Raw genomic sequence first — 11,396 nt, 5'->3', positions numbered from 1 at the left:
GAACCAAGCTGAGAATGGAGTATTGAAAATGCAGGCCATGCTTTCCACAACCAGAGGACTCAAACAGGAATCCCAAATTTTCAGGCAATCATGGAGAATTATGATTGCCCAGAAGGGGGCAATTTAATTCACTGGGGCCATGTTGGCTCTTTAGAGTCATAGAGACACAGCACAAAAACAGGCTTTTCGGCCCAACTTGTCCATGCTGACCAACACACTTACCTGAGCTAGTCCCATTTACCTCTGTTAAGCCCACATCCCTCTAAACCTTTTCTATTCGTGTAACTGTCCAAATGTCCTTCACATGTTGTAATTGTACCCACCTCTAGCACTTCCTCTGGCAGCTCATTCACGTAACAAACCACTGTGTGAAAAGCTTGCCCCACAGTTCCTCTTTAAATTTTCTCCTCTCACCTAAACTCACAAGATCACAAGACAAAGGAGCAGAAGTAGGCCATTCGGCCCATCGAGTCTGCTCCGCTGCCTCACCACGAGCTAAACTATTCCCATCTAGCCTCAATTTCTGGCCTTTTCCCCATATAAATGATACCTTGACTAATTAGATACCTATCAATCTCCTCCTCAAACACCCCCAATGATCGGGCCTCCACAGCTGTATGTGACAACGAATTCCATAAATCCACGACCCTCTGGCTGAAGAAATTTCTTCTCATTTCTGTTTTAAATGGGTACTCTCTAATTCTAAGACTGTGCCCTCTCGTCCTGGACTCACCCACCAAGGGAAACAACTTAGTCACATCTACTCTGTCCAGTCCTTTCAACATTCAAAATGTTTCGATGAGGTCCCCTCTCATTCTTCTGTACTCCAGTGAGTACAGTCCAAGAGCTGACAATCGCTCATTGTATGTTAGCCCTGTGATTCCGGGAATCATCCTCGTAAATCTTCTCTGAACCCTGTCCAACATTAGTACATCCTTCCTAAGGGGCCCAAAACTTTATAGAGTGATCATATCAGTCTCACTGTTCTCCCCATCTCTTTCCCCATAACTCTGAATGTTATTTACCTTCAACTGTTTATTCAATTCCCTTTGGAAAGCCACAAGTGAATCTGCAATCACTGCACATCCAGAGAGCCTATTGCAGATTATAGCTATACATTGTGTAGAAAATAATCTTTCTTCACTTCCCTTCTGGATCTTTTGTCCGACAACTTAAACATGTATCCACTGGTCTCTGAACCATCTGTTTTTGGGAAGAGTTTCTTTCTATTTATCCTGTCTAAACCTCTCATGATCCTGTTCCCCTTCATCAAATCTCCTCTCAACTTTCTTTGCTTCAGGAAGAACAACCCCAGCTTCTGCAGTTTAACATTGTGCTGAAGTCCCTGGTCCTTGGAACCATTGTGGTAAAGGAAGACTCTCCATCTATTCCCACCCTCTGCCTTCTGTGGGCAAGCCAATTCCGAATCCACGCAGCCAAGTCTCCAGGGATCCCATGCCTCATGATTTTCTGGATGAGCCCACCATGGGGAACCTTGTCAAATGCCTTCCTAAAGTCCATATAGACCACATCCACCACTCTACCTTCATCAATGCTAAGCTCTTATAGGAATGTCAGTTGGTCAAATTCACTCAAAGTTCATCATGTGTAACATCCTGACAGGGGCAGTTCACACGCTCCTGCTTACATCAATGGTGTTGAGGTCAAGAGGGTTGAGAGCTTCACGTTCCTGGGAGTGAACATCACCAATAGCCTGCCCTGGTCCAACCATGTAAATGCCACAGCCAAGAAAGCTCACCAGCGCCTCTACTTCCTTAGGAAGCTAAAGAAATTTGGCATGTCCCATTTGACCCTCGCCAATTTTTATCGATGCACCATAGAAAGCATTCTGTCCGGATTCATCAGGGCTTGGTACGGCAACTACTCTGCCCAAGACCTCAAGGAATTACAGACAGTTATGGACATAGCTCAGCACATCAAGGAAACTAGCCTCCCCTCCATGGACTCTGTCTACACTTCCCGGTACCTTGGTAAAGCAGCTAACATAATCAAAGACCCCACCCACCGTAGACATTCTCTCTTCTCCCTCCTCCCATCGGGTTGAAAATACAAAAGCCCGAAAGAACGTACCACCAGGCTCAAGTACAGCTTCTATCCCACTGTTATAAGACTATTGAACGATTCCTTAGTACAATAAGATGGACTCTTGACCTCACAATCTACCTCATTATGACCTTGCACCTTATTTGTCTGCCTGCACTGCACTTTCTCTGTAACTGTAACACTTTATTCTGCATTCTGTTATTGTTTTCCCTTGTACTACCTCAATGTACTGATGTGATGAAATGATCTGTATGGATGGCATGCAGAACAAAGTTTTTCACTGCACCTTGGTACATGTGACAATAATAAACCAATTTACCAATTTTAAGTACCTGGTCCCTGGAACCATTCTGGTAAATTTCTTCTATGTCCTCTCAAGGATACTCACATCTATCCTAAAGTTTGGTGAGCACTTTCAAACATAATACTAAGATAAGATAAGATGAGATAAGATTTCTTTATTAGTCACATGTACATCGAAACACACAGTGAAATACATCTTTTGTGAAGAGTGCTCTGGGGGCAGCCCACAAGTGTCGCCATGCTTCTGGCGCCAACATAGCATGCCCACAACTTCCTAACCTGTACGTCTTTGGAATGTGGGAGGAAACCGGAGCACCCGGAGGAAACCCACGCAGACACGGGGAGAACGTACAAACTCCTTACAGACAGCGGCCGGAATTTAACCCGGGACGCTGGCACTGTAATAGCGTTACACTAACCACTACACTACCGTGCCTGCCCAAAAATCATCGCCCAACGAGTGGCTCAAATCTACAACCCTGTGATTAAGATTCTCATGCTCTACCGACTGAGCTAGTCGGGCTTTGTTTTTACACAGGATTCATGTAACCTGCTGGTTTTGCACTGAAGGCCTCGATTTATGAAGCCCAGAATCCCAACTGCTTTATGAGGAACTTCCACAACCTGTTCTGCCAATTTCAAAGATTTATGCACACATACACCCACTCTTTCCTTAGAAGTGCGCCATGTAACCTGCATTGTTTCTCATTGTTCTGCATGCCAAAACATATCACCTCACACTTCCCTGCATTAAGTTTCACCTGCCACGTGTCAACAAATCCATGCTGAAATCCCCAACATTTCCCTGTGAAATTCGGCCTTTTATTACTTGGTTCCGTTGGGTTTTGGCTCGCTCTGGCGAACGTTCCATTTCTTTGCATCATTTACAGACGCACTACTCAGTGGGGCTATTGGATTTTTGTGGGTGGTGGGGGGTGCGATTGGAAACTTGTTCAAAGGCAAAAAAAGAAGACTGAATCTATTCACAGCCAAGAAACCAAGCCTTGGTTCTTTTTTTGTTGCATTAAACTTGATGAGGCAAGACTCTGTGTTTAGGAGGAGGTAGACAGCCTGAAACCTCAAACAGAACGATCAGACAATCTGTTTTAGATAAATATTAATCAGGACACTAGGAAGAACTCCCCAAATTCTTCCAAGGAGCGTCATGAAATCCAGATTGCGGTGTACTTTTGAATAATGCGTAAATGAGTCATGTTGTCAGAGTGACATCCACTACATGCATGTAGTTCACAAACACCTTGTGTTGAGGGCAAAAAAAACCAAAAACAAACTGCAGGAAGAACTCAGCAGGTCAGGCAGCATCTGTGGAGGCAAAGGGATGTTTGACATTTCGGGTCGAGACCCTGCATTGGGTTGGGACCTGATACAAGGTCTTGACCCAAAACATCGTCCACCCCTTTTCTTCCACAGATGCTGCCTGACCCACTGAAGTCATGTTTCAGATTCCAGTCTCTTGTGGCCTCTCGTGTTGAGAGTTCCTTGGTGTTAGACCAGTATAAAGTAACCTCTATCACTCTATAGCTCTGCAGCTCTATAGAACTCTGGTTAGACCACACTTGGAGTATTGTGCTTAGTTCTGGTTCCCTCATTATAGGAAGGATGTGGAAGCTTTAGAGAGGGTGCAGAGGAGATTTACCAGGATGCTGCCTGGATTGGAGAGCATGTCTTATGAGGATAGGTTGAGTGAGCTCGGGCTTTTCTCTTTGTAGAGAAGGAGGATGAGAGGTGACTTGATAGAGGTGAACAAGATGATAAGAGGCATAGATCGAGTGGACAGTCAGAGACATTTTCCCAGGGCGAAAATGGCTAACACGAGGGGGCATAATTTTAAGGTGATTGGAGGAAGGTATAAGGGGGATGTCAGAGGTGAGTTTTTTTACACAGAGAGTGGTGGGTGCGTGGAACGCACTGCCGGCACAGGTTGTGGGGGCAGATACATTAGGGACATTTAAGAGATTTTTAGATTGGCACATGAATGATAGAGAAATGGAGGGCTATGTAGGGGGAAGGGTTAGATAGATCTTAGAGCAGGATAAAATGTCGGCACAACATTGTGGGCCTAAGGACCTGTACTGTGCTGTAATGTTCTATGTTAACCTCTTGTGTCCTGTAACTTTTCTGATAAGTTGGACATCTTATCCAAGCAGTATCCAAGGTGCATCTTATCACAGAGCCACAGAATCATAGTATCGTACAGAACAGAAACAATTCCTTTCAGCCGAACTAGTCCATGCCGACTGTGATGCCTTTCTACACTAATCCTATTTGCCTGCGTTAGGGCCGAATCCCTCTATACCTTTTCTCACCATGTACCTCTTCAAATGCCTTTTACATGTTGTACCTGCCTCCACTGACTCCCCTGGCAGCTCGTTCCAGATAACCACCACCCTCTGTGTGAAAAATCTACCCCTCAGATCCCCTTTAAATTTCTCCCCTCACACCTTAAACCAATACCCTCCAGTTCTAGACTCACTTGGGAAAAAAGGCTACGTATCTCCCCCATCCACGCCCCTCATAATTTTATAAACCTCTACAAGGTCACCCCTCAGCCTCCTACATCCCAGTGAGAAGAAGCCCAGCCTGTCCAATCTCTCTTTATAACTTAGTCCTCCATCCCAGGCTTATGGTGTCATGGTGTCATGACAACAACCTTTCCCTCAATGTCAACAAAACAAAAGAGCTGCTCATTGACTTCAGGAAAGGGGACGGTGTACATGCACGTGTCTACATCAATGGAGCTTAGGTTGAGAGGGTCGAGAGCTTCAAGTTCCTGGGAGTGAACATCATCAACAGCCTGTCCTGGTCAAATCATGTAGATGTGTCGGTCAAGAAGCTCACCAGTGCCTCTACTTCCTCAGGAGGCTAAAGAAATTTGGTTTGTCCCCTTTGACACTCACCAACTTTTATCGATGCACCATAGAAAGCATCCTATCTGGATGTATCACGGCTTGGTACGGCAACTGTTCTGCCCAGAACCGTAAGAAGCTGCAGAGAGTTGTGGACACAGCCCAGCGCATCACGGACACCAGCCTCCCCTCCTTGGACACTTGTCTTTACCTCTCGCTGCTTTGGTGAAGCAGCCAGCATAATCAAAGACCCCACCCGCCCGGGACATTCTCACTTTTCTCCTCTTCCATTGGGTAGGAGATACAGGAGCCAGAAGGGCACGTACCATCAGACTTAAGGACAGCTTCTACCCCACTGTGATCAGACTATTGAACGGTTCCCTTATACAATGAGATGGACTCTGACCTCACGATCTACCTTGTTGTGACCTTGCATCTTATTGCACTGCACTTTCTCAGTAGCTGTGACACTTTACTCTGTACTGTTATTGATTTTACCTGTACTACATCAATGCACTCTGTACTAACTCAATGCAACTGCACTGTGTAATGAATTGACCTGTACAATCGGTATGCAAGACAAGCTTTTCACTGTACCTCGGTACAAGTGACAATAATAAACCAATAACAATCCCGGTGAATCTCTTCTGCACTCTCTCTGTTGTTACAACATCCTTGCTGTGGTGTGGAGACCAGAACCGTGCACAATACACGGTCTAACCAATGCTTTGTAGAGCGGCAACATGACACCCCAACTCGTACACTCAATGCCTCGGTCTAGGAAGCAAGGGCCTTCTTCACTCACCTGTCCACTTGTGTCACCACTCTCAGAGGCACATCCCACATCTGGATAGACCTCTTGCTCATTGTCCCGTCCGTGAGGGGGGCACCTCCAACAGTCCCTTGGTACTGCACTGGAATGTCAGACTGGAAGCTGACTGGGGACCAACAGTGGTGGGAGTGGGAGAAGGGAGCAAGAGGAGCGGGGATTTGATAACTTGAGTGAGTGTGGCTGGAATCCGAATGAGGGCTTAGGAATGGTTAGGGAGGTGGCGGGAGAAGGAGATGTTTGTTTAAAGTATGCCGTAATCTGTCTTTGACTAGGCTCAGTGCAATGTGCTGCCCACTCCTGCATCCAGCTGCGTCTTGTGTCAGCGAGACACTTTTACGAGGGATTCCGTGACGGACAGGCAAAAACCCCCCTCTCATTAATGCGGAATTCTTTTTATATTGCATAACAGGCCACTTCTGCAGCCCATGAAACGCAGGCACTCAACAAATGGAGTCTAGCCCTGACTTCAATAAATTCCCTGTCTCCGTCATTCCACTGACTGCTCGGAAAATTCCAGAAGTATGAAACAATCAGACCATCCAGTTTCCACCTCTTGAAAATTTGCTCTGACGGCCTCTCTTGGGCTTTCAATAAGTTTGTGACATTGACTGCAAAACAATGTAAACCGGTCCACTTATCACTTCAGAGACCCCTGACCTCATTAATATTACAACATGGGAGACAGTTCAAGATGGCTCAGAGCCAATGAATTGGTTAATGGTTCATTGTTGTCACAAGTACTGAGATGCACTGAAAAGCTTTGTTTGCGTACCATCCAGACAGATCATTCCAAACATAAGTACATTGCGGTAGTACAAATCGAAAAACAGAATGCAGCATATAGTGTTACAGTTACAGAGAAATTGCAGTGCAGGTAGACAATAAGGTGCAAGGGCCGCGACGAGGTAGATTGTGAGATCTAGAGTTCTTTATAATACAAGAGGTCTATTCAAGAGACTGATAGCGGGGTAGAAGCTGTCTTTGAGCCTTGTGGTACGTGTTCTCAAGTTTTTGTATCTTCTGCCCGATAGGAGGGGGGAGAAGAGAGAGTGACCGGGGTGGGAGGGGTCCTCGATTATGCTGGCTGCTTTCCCGAGACAGCGAGAAGTGTCGACAGAGTCAATGGAGGGGAGGCTGGTTTTTGTGATAGACTGGTCCGTGTTCACAATTTTCTGCAAATGTAAGCGTCGTTGGAGACACACAAAAAGTTCCCATGGACTGCACCGTGCTTGAGTGCAGGGTTCCCTTGTGCTCCTTCAGGTGATGGCACCAAGCTCTTTTATGTCCACCCATGTGCACCGCATCCAAGGGGGATTATGAGTTTGCTTTGATTTGCCCATTTGGCCTGTGGCTCTCCATGCTGACATTTCCTTTTAAGTTAAGGAACAGAAAAAGGGCCGTTATAGAATCATAGAGTCATACAGCACAGAAACAGGCCTTTCGTCCCAACTGGTCCATGTCGACCAAGATGCCCATCTAAGCTAGTCCCACTTGCCCGCATTTGACCCATATCCATCTGAACCTTTCCTATCCATGTACCTGTCCAACTGGCTTTTAAATGCCGTTATTGTACCAGCCTCAACCACTTCCTCTGGCAGCTCGTTCCATACGTGCACCATTCTCTGTGTGAAGAAGTTGCCCCTCAGGCCCCATCTAAATCTTTCCCCTCTCACCTTAAATCTACATCCTCTTGTTTTAGACTCCCCTACCCTGGGAACGTAAGACAGAAAGATGCTTCTACTTATCACGATACAGAAAGAGTCCTTTTGACCCATTAGTCCCGTACCAGTAGAGCTATCTTTCTCTTTCTCATTTACTCTCTCTTTCTCTCTTTCTCTCCTCCCTCTCTCCTCTCTCCCTCCCTCCCTCCTCCTCAACTCCCTTATTGATTCATATGTCACACATCTACATTAGTGGCTATTTACAGTGACCCATTAACCAGATAGTACGTCTTTAGGTTGTGGGAGGAAACCAGAGCACCCGGAGGAAACCCATGCCATCACAGGGAGAACGTGCAAACTCCACATCAACAGCAGGGTTAGGATCGAACCTGGGTATCAAACCTGCTAACTGCTGAACAACCATTCCATCCACGTTATGGATAGGGTGAACCAAGCCAACAAGAGAGAGACATCTCTTTGTAAATAAATATCAGTCTTTAACATGGAAGAAACTAAGCAACCATTGTGCATTTTTTGTTCTCCTGAATCAGAATTTTATCAGTTAACTTTCTGAAATGTGTAACATTTATTGTTTGCTTCTTCTGAAGCTCAATAGTTCAAAACATGAGGATTTGATTAAGATTTGATCAATGGACCTACTCTCTCTGTATAAAATACAATAAGGAAATGGCTGTGCAGGGTGCTGACAGGACGTGTGTTCACTCTGAAGACAGATGGGTCAGTATATTAAAGTTTAGCACTTTGACGAAACCCACCTGATCCCTACCCCCTTCTTCCTGCCCCTCTGTGGAAAGAATAAATCGCACACAGTCTATGGGAACTGGAGGGGCAGAGGTTGAGAACGGGGGTGCTGTTTTGGCGTAAACGTTTTAAAATCTTTCTCTTTCATTAACAATTTTCCACCTCTCTTGAAAAGGTTATCACAGGGCAGGCAATACACTACCATGGTGGTAAAGTTAGTAGACTGGTGTCCGGAGAACTGGTCCATTATATCTGAGAATAACAATGAGGAAATTTAAAATCTGGTAATTAATCAAATAAATAGAATACTTAAAAAAAGCTAATATCAGTCTTCAAAATTCATACAAGGCTTGACAGGTTAGATACAGAATTGAGAGGGGATAAGAGGCTGAAGATGCTGGAATCTGGAGCAACAAATAATCTGCTGGAGGAACTCAGCAGGTCGAGCAGCATCTGTGGGGGAAAAGGACCTGTTGATGTTTTGAGGATCAGGATCGAGTTTTGGAGAGGGAAGACAACCAGTAGTGCTGGGCAGGCACGGTAGTGTAGCGGTTAGCGTAACGTTATTACAGCGCCAGCGACCCGGGTTCAATTCCCGCTGCTGTCTGTAAGGAGTTTGTACGTTCTCCCCGTGTCTGCGTGGGTTTCCTCCGGGTGCTCCGGTTTCCTCCCACATTCCAAAGACGTACGGGTTAGGAAGTTGTGGGCGTGTTATGTTGGCACCGGAAGTGTGGCGACACTTGCTGGCTGACGCCAGAACACTCTACGCAGAAGATGCATTTCACTGTGTGTTTCGATGTACATGTGACTAATAAAGAAATCTATCTATCTATAAAGAAGAGAGGGGGAGTGGTGACACTGGAGCCAGAAGGTGATTGGTGCACTGAGGAGGGGTAAAGGATGATGGGCAGATAGAGCCAGGTAGGGGAAGGGGAGGGGTGGATTTGGGAGACAGGTGCCCCTCAAATCTTCTTTAAATCTTTCCCTTCTCACCTTAAACCTATGTCTAAATATCCTTGAAACGTTGTAACTGTACCTACATCTACCGCTTCTTCTGGCAGCTCATTCCACATACCCACCACCCTCTGTGTGAAGAAGCTTCCCCTCAGGTCCCCTTTAGATCTTTCACGTTAAACCTATTCCCCTACCCTTGGAAAAAGATGAGATAAGATAAGATTTCTTTATTAGTCACATGCACATTGAAACACACAGTGAAATGCATCTTTTGTGTAGAGTGTTCTAGGGGGCAGCCCGCAAGTGTCGCCACGCTTCCGGTGCCAACATAGCGTGCCCACAACTCCCTAACCCTTTGGAATGTGGGACGAAACCGGAGCACCCGGAGGAAACCCACGCAGACACGGGGAGAATGTTCAAACTCCTTACAGGCAGCGGCTGGAATTGAATCCGGGTCGCTGGCGCTGTAATAGCGTTACGCTAACCACTACACTACCGTGCCTGCCTGTCCACCTTATCTATGCTCCTCGTGATCTCTGTAAAGTCACTCCTCATCCTCCTTTGCTCCAGGGAAATCAGTCCCAGGTATCGTGTCTCTCCTAACTCAAGCCCTCCAGTCCCGGCAACATCATTGTGGATCTTTTCTGCACCTTCTCCTGCTTAATGATGTCCTTCTACAGCTGATGAAAGGTCATGGACCAGACACCCAAACTGCTCCTCTCTTCTTGTCTAAATTTAACCCTGAAAGTATCTGATGATCCCTTTCAAACTTGGTGTGGTGGGTCTGGAGTTGGGGGAACGTCCTTGCTGCTAATCACTGAGAGCACAATGTTAGCTGCGCCATTAAGATCCAGGTTGCCAATGCTGCCATCCAGTCAGAATCACACACTGATGTTGCATTCTGCCAAATGTTTGCACTGACCTGGCTAATAGAACATGGAACAGTACAGCACAGTACATGCCCTTTGGCCCACAATGTTGTGCCAACCTACATAAACCTGCTTCACGATCAACCTAACCCTTCCCTCTTACACAGCCCATAACCCTCCATTTTTCTTACATCCATGTGCCTATCTAAGAGTCTTTTAAATGTCCCTATTGTATTAGCCTCTACCACCACCCCCAACAGTGTGTTCCAGGCACCCACCACTCTCTGTGTAAAAAACCTACCTCTGACATTTCCCTTAAACTTTCCTCCTCTGACCTTAAGTAGATGTCCTATGGTATTGGCCATTGCCACCCTGGGGAAAGGTGCTGGCTGTCCACTCTATCTATGCCTCTCATAATCTTATACACCTCTATCAACTCGCCTCTCATCCTGCATCATTTAACTCACTTAACTTTTCCTCATAAGACACATTCTCTAATCCAGGCAGCATCCTGGTAAATCTCCTCTGCGCCCTCTCTAAAGCTTCCACATCCTTCCTATAATGAGGTGACCAGAACTGAACACAATACTCTAAGTCTGGTCTAACCAGAGTTTTATAGAGCTGCAAATTACCTCACGTCTTTTGAACTCAATCCCCCGACTAATGAAGGCCAGGACACCAAACACCTTTTTACCCACCCTATCAACTTGCACGGCAAGTTTGAGAGATCTCTGGACTTGGACCCCAAGATCCCTCTGTTCCTCCACACTGCTCAGAATCCTGCCATTGACCTTGTACTCCGCCTTCAATTTCGATCTTCCAAAGTGTATCACTTCACACTTTTCCGGATTGAACTCTATCTGCCACTTCTCCGCCCAACCCTGCACCCTGTCTATATCCTGTTGTAACCTACAGCAACCTTCTACACTATCCACAACACCTCCAACCTTCATGTCATCTGCAAACTTATTAACCCATCCCTCCACTTCCTCATCCAAGTCATTTATAGAAATCACAAAGAGCAGGGTCCCAGAACAGATCCCTGCAGAACATCACTAGTCACCAATCTCCAGGCAGAATACGC

The sequence above is a fragment of the Pristis pectinata genome, chromosome 2 (assembly GCF_009764475.1).
Source record: "Pristis pectinata isolate sPriPec2 chromosome 2, sPriPec2.1.pri, whole genome shotgun sequence".
NCBI classification, from domain to species: domain Eukaryota; kingdom Metazoa; phylum Chordata; class Chondrichthyes; order Rhinopristiformes; family Pristidae; genus Pristis; species Pristis pectinata.
The sequence above is the reverse complement of the archived record's forward strand: the minus strand, read 5'-3'. Positions refer to the sequence as shown.